The sequence below is a fragment of the Cebus imitator genome, unplaced genomic scaffold (assembly GCF_001604975.1).
Source record: "Cebus imitator isolate Cc_AM_T3 unplaced genomic scaffold, Cebus_imitator-1.0 Scaffold206, whole genome shotgun sequence".
In the NCBI taxonomy this organism is placed as follows: domain Eukaryota; kingdom Metazoa; phylum Chordata; class Mammalia; order Primates; family Cebidae; genus Cebus; species Cebus imitator.
In genome coordinates, this window is record NW_016107521.1 from 1,900,684 (window position 1) to 1,906,897 (window position 6,214).

Consider the following 6,214-nt stretch of genomic DNA (forward strand, 5'->3'; position numbering starts at 1 on the left):
CGGCCACAGGTGACCCCTCCCCTGGCCACGCCCCTTTCAACTCCCCACCCCGTTCTCTTGGGCCCCCGACCTGGCTCCACCGGACAGAGACCTGTCTCCCGGTGGGTGGTAGGAGAGCTTCAGGCACTCGCCCCGGGCCTGTTGTCACTTCTCCCCCAAACACACGGGTTCGATTCACCCGATTAGAAGGGGCCACTCGTGAGACTTGGATCCAAAGCGAACCAGTGGAAGATGGTCGGGGAGGGGGCAGCACTCAGTGCCTGGCCTAACCTGCCCTGAGCCGGCTCCCTGCAGGATGCTTCTCCTGTACCTTCCACCTGCTGCCAGAAAGGGCTGGGGAAAGGCGTACCCATTTTCCAGAGAAGAACTGAGAGCTCTCAACGCTGGGTAGGCCAGTGGCTGAACTGGGCCTTGAACCTGGCTCTCTGGGTCTTCATCCAGGCCATTCTAAAGTTACTGCAGGGAGGGCAGGGAGAGCCTGTCTGGGGAAGGGAATAGGGGTAGAGCCAGGACAAGGGCTGCAGAGGGAAACTGAGGGGGTGGGGGATGCAGAGGCAAAGATCCCCCACGGACATATGGAGTAGGGACTTGGGGCCATACCTCCCTGGCCTCAGTAGCAGAGATTCCTGGTTAGGGGGGAGGTTAGACTGAATGACTTCAGGGCCAGGCTTTGCGGGCAGATAGATCCATCCACGTTCATCCAAGTTCATGATGGCTCTGACCTAAGGCATGGCACCTGATTTCTTCTCAAAGCCAGTTTCCCCATCTGTGATGTGTGGATGATAAATAGTGCATAACTCATGGAGTTGCTGTGAGATTTAAGTTACTTTGACTTAACATGTACCAAGCCTGTAGCTAGTACATGGTGCCTGGCACACAGTCCATTTGCATTCTTGTCAAAAACGTATTTAAAAGGTGGCTTGCCACGCCGGGTGCAATGTCTCATGCCTGTAGTCATAGCACTTTGGGAGGCCCAGACAGGAGGATAGTTTGAGGCCAGGAGTTTGAGACCAACCTGGGCAACACAGGGAGACCCTGTCTCTAAAAAAAATTTAAAAATTAGCTGGGTGTGATGGTGCACACCTGGAGTCCCAGTTACTTGGGAGGCTGTAGTGTGAGGATCACTTGCACCTGGAAGGTTGAGGATGCAGTGAGTGTTGATCATGCCACTGCATTGCAGCCTGGGTGACAGAGCGAGACTCTGACCTCCCTCCAAAAAAAGCTTGCTGGCAACAATTTTTATTTTGTTTTACATATTTTATATATATAATATATATAATTTATATATATCTAATATATATATTGAGACAGGGTCTTGCTCTTCTGATGGTTTATCTTAAGAAGGAGGGTGTTGGAAACAGATGCTTGGGTGCCGCCAAGAAAAATCAGCACTGAGACAAAGGATCTCTCAACAAAGCAATTTTTACTTTTTCACTTCCTGCACTGCAGGAGGGGTACCCTTGCTAGCCATCTTGCCACGAGAGTACAATGAACAAAGGAAAAGCAGACATGTTATCTCTGTTGCATTTGGGGTTATCCTTACTGCTGTGTCTGATCTCCGTTGGTTGGAGCCAGACCTCACAATCTAAACTAAAACCTGATTGGCTAATAACTTAAAACTTTTCTAAACAGGTAAGGGGATAGGCTGCAAGCTGGGACATGCCTGTGAGCACGCCCAGCACAGATAGATATCTTGGTTAAAGTATAAGGACATAGAATATACTACGTGACTATAAGCATGTCTAATAGCCACATTGGATAGGACTTAACAAAGAGTTATTAGCACACTTATGATTTATTCTTTAACAAGAAAGGAAACTCTGAAGAGGAACTTTTTACTTCCCACAAAGGGTAATCAAAGTGGAAGATATATTGGCGTTCCGTTGCTATTCTTTCAGTTTTTCTCCAGGTTTGATAATTTTCAAGTTAAAAATTAGGAGACAAGAGGCCTCTGCCTGAGGCAGAGCTCAGAGCATTTCCCAGGTTCCTGGGCCGGGAAAACGTGGGCAGGACTTGGTTCTCTTCTGTTTGCGACCCACCCACTTCCCACCCAGTCCCAGTTTCCAGAGCCAGTGAGAAGGGCGGAAGGAGAGGCTGAAGATGAAGCCTTGATCCACTTGGTCCTGGCTGGGCCTTCCTATGCTTGCACCACCTAACTCAAGGCAGGGATTCTTGGGAGCCCATTTTACGTATGTGCAAACTGAGTCCAAGATCACCAAGGGACTGGCCCAAGGTCACAAAGCGAGGAAGGGGCGGGCTGCAGGGCAGCCTCCGAACCCCAGTGCTGCCAGTCTCCTTTGTGTACCTCCGGCCCTCCTCACCATGCCCTTCCTGTCCCACCCCAAATCTCTCTCTGTATCTTAAGCAATGACCTTCCCACCTTTGGCAATGTCCCTGCCCTGGCTCCCCTAGCCCAACTCCCTTCCCTCTAGGGGATCACATTTTCAGGAATCATTCCTGAAGATGGTCAGGTACCATGGAGGGGCAGGGCATCAGTGGATCCCGATTTGAGGCCTGAGCAGTTGGGACTGGTTTGGGCCATGGCTGGCCTAATCTCCCCTCTGCAGAGCGTGGGCATCGTCCGGCTGGTAGCCAAGGCCCATCCATCCGCTTTACAGCCGGCAGCTGTGACAGGCTGCTTGTCTCCAAGGACAAAGCCTGCAGGCTGTGGTTGGACGATACCCGCTGCAGACCTTAGGCTCATTGTCTGGGTACATGGGGTGGGGAGCCTGAGGTCTGCCAGGGCCCAAGGGAGCCTGGAAGGTGGCCTGAGGACATTGGGTCCTCACCCTGGCTCCTCAGCTAAACCCCCCATAGCCCAGGGCCAGGTATTTTGGAAGGAAGAGCCAGCCGCTGGGATGTTTTCACTTTGGGGTCACCCTAATCCCCCCAGAATTGAGGCTTGGCCATCGACCAGCTTTTATGTGACCCAGGCAGGTCTCTTCATTCTGTTTCTTCTTCCACAGAATGTTGAGAATCGCCTCTTTCTCTCGCAAGCATCAAGCATGGCTGTGAGAAGAGATTTGGGGTGTTGGGATCACTGTCATTTTTCTCCGAGGGGGCCTGCTCCTGCTTTGTAGACAAAGTAGGATCCCTTCCCCTCCCTCATGCCCCTACAAACCCTGGGCCTCGACTATCCAGGATGGTCCCAGAACCCGCACTGGCACAGCCTCCTCTTTGGCCTGCTCCAACCCCTCCCACACAGCAGTCAGCAGTCAGGCTGATCTCTCTAAAATTTTCCGTTTATTCAGCTTATATTAAAAAAAATAAGAAAGAAAAAAGAAAACCCATAACATTTCGATTTGATTCTGTCTCTCCCCTGCTCAAAATCCTTCTGTGGCTCCCTAGTGCCTCCAGGAGAAAGTTCACCCTTCCTCCTATGGCTCAGCCCATCCACCACAGCCACGGCTCCTCCTTCACCGTGCCTCTTCCCCTTACCTTCTAGCCAGAGTGAAATCCCCAGGCCTCTGCGTGAGTCACTCCCTCCGCTTAGGAATAGGCAGACCCACCCCCTGGTCTTTTCTGGTTCATTTCCACTTATCCTTCAGGTCTCTGGGATACTTTCCCTGACCTCCGCTTAAACTGCCTTAGGAATCCCCTGATCTCCCCAAATGTCAGGAACTTGTCTGCCCACCTGCCTCCAGCGCCCAGGTTACGCTTGAAAGTGAGTGCTTTGGAATGGTCCAACAGACCTAGTCACACCCAGACAGACGCCTTGCGTGTGTGTGAGGGTGCTGGTGCTGGGGACAGTGGGAAGGGACTCTGCCTCCTGGGCCCCAAGGCCTGACACCTGCGCTGCTGCTTGTGGCTACCGGAGGGTGAAACAACTATTTAGTGTCAACCTGTGGCAGGGCCCTCCTCAGCCTGGGAGAAAAAAGAAGCCCCTCCCACCCACCCCCAATTTCCCCACCTGTCACTGGGGCAGCTCAGGAAGTAAAACGTGGAAGCAGCTGGTGCAGTGGCCTTCAGCTGGGAGTCAGAACCTCTGCCTACCCCCCATCCCCTATTCCACGCCCCTTTCTGTCACCAGCCAGCGTAGGGACCTGAAGAAGTCACGTGTCTGCTTTTGGTTTCAGATGATCTGTGACACGCCCGGCCTGGAGCCTGGCACACAGCAGGTACTCAATAAATACCTATTTAGCCAGGCATGGTGGCTCACACCTGTAATCCCAGCACTTTGGGAGGCCAAGGTGGGCAGATCACCTGAGGTCAGGCGTTCAAGACCACCCTGGCCAACATGGTAAAACCCCATCTCTATTAAAAATACAAAAATTAGCTGGGCGTGGTGGCATGTGCCTATAATCCCAGCTACTGGGAAGGCTGGGGCAGGAGAATCACTTGAACCTGGGAGGCAGAGGTTGCAGTGAGTTGAGATCACGCCACCACACTCCAGCATGGGTGACAGAGCAAGACTTTGTCTCTAAATAAATAAATAAATAAATAAACACCTATTTGTATTAGGAGGAGAAAACCAGGAATCGGAGAACAGAAGGGAAGGGACCTGTGGCCATATAGTAAAGCCACCGCACAGCGGAATCCTCCTCAGCGTTCCTCACACAGCCCTGTCCAACCCTTCTCTTTTCTCAAAGCTTAAACATGTTTTCAGCAGGGTGTAGTGGCTCATGCCTGCAATCCCAGCACTTTGGGAGGCTGAGGTGGAAGGATTGCCTGAGCCCGGGGGGGTTGAGGTTGCAGTGAGCTACTGTCCTCCAGCCTGGGTGACAGAGCAAGACCCCATCTCTTTCTCTCTGTATTTTTTCATCTCTACCTTATGTGACTGAGTAATTGCTAGGGTACATCACCTTTCTGAGGTGATGGAAATGTTCTAAAATTGTTTATGCCGATAGTTGGTTGCCCAGCTGTAAACGCAGTAAAAAACCATTGAACCGAACACTTTAAATGGGCACGTGATCTGTGAATTATATCTCAACACTCTACCTCACCCAAAATTCCTGTCAAATTGTAATTCATAATGTTGGAGGTGGGGCCTGGTGGGAGGAGACTAGATCGTGGGGCTGGATCCTTCATAAATGGTTTGGCACCGTCCTTCTGGTGCTGCTCTTGGGACAGCGTTCTCACGAGACCTTGTTGTTTAAGAGTATCTAGCACTGGCCGGGCGCGGTGGCTCGTGCCTGTAATCCCAGCACTTTGATCAGCCTGACTGCTGACTGCCGTGTGGGAGGGGTTGGAGCAGGCCAAAGAGCAGGCTGTGCCTGTTCAAGACTAACTGGCCAACATCGTGAAACCCTGTCTCTGCTAAAAATACCAAAATTAGCCGGATGTGGTGGTGGGTGCTTATAATGCCAGCTACTTCAGAGGCTGAGGCAGGAGGATCGCCTGAGCCAGGGAGGCGGAGGTTGCAGTGATCCAAGATCACACCACTGCACTCTGGCATGGGTAAAAAGAACAAAACTTCATCTCAAAAAAAAAGGTATCTAGCATTTCCTCCCTCTCTCTTGTTCCTGCCCCTGCCGCGTAAGAGGCTTGCTTCTGATCTGCCCTCCGCCGTGAGGAAAGTTCCCTGAAGCCTCCCCAGAAGCAGAAGCTGCCACACTTTCCTGCAGAACTGTGAGCCAATTAAACTTCTTTCCTTTTTTTCTTTTCCCCCTGCTCTGTCACCCAGGCTGGAGTGCAGTGGCACAAACATGACTCACTGCAGTCCCGACCTCCCTGGCTCAATCAGTCCTCCCACCTCGGCCTCCCAAGTAAGTGGGACTACAGGTGCATGCCACCACACGTGTCTAATTTCTTTTTTTTGTAGATGGGGTTTTGCCATGTTGCCCAGACTGGTCTTAAACTCCTGAGCTCAAACGATCCTCCTGCCTTGGCCTCCCAAAGCGCTAGGATTACAGGTATGGACCAACACACCTAGTCTAAACTCTTTTCTTTGTACTCACCCAGTCTCAGGTATTTATTTACAGTGATGTGAGAACGAACTAATGCAAGTCATACTGTGGAAGAAAAACACTGAACTTGTCTGGGAGTTTGAGGCGGGCGGATCACCTGAGATCAGAGTTTGAGACCAGCCTGGGCAACATGGCGAAACTAAAAATATAAGAACTAGCCAGTGTGGTGGTGGGTGCCTGCAATCCCAGCTACTCAGGAGACTGAGGCAGGAGAATCGCCTGAACTTGGGAGGCAGAGATTTCGGTAAGCCAAGATTGCACCACCGTTCTCCAGCCTGGACGACAGAGCAAGATTCCGTCTCAAAAAA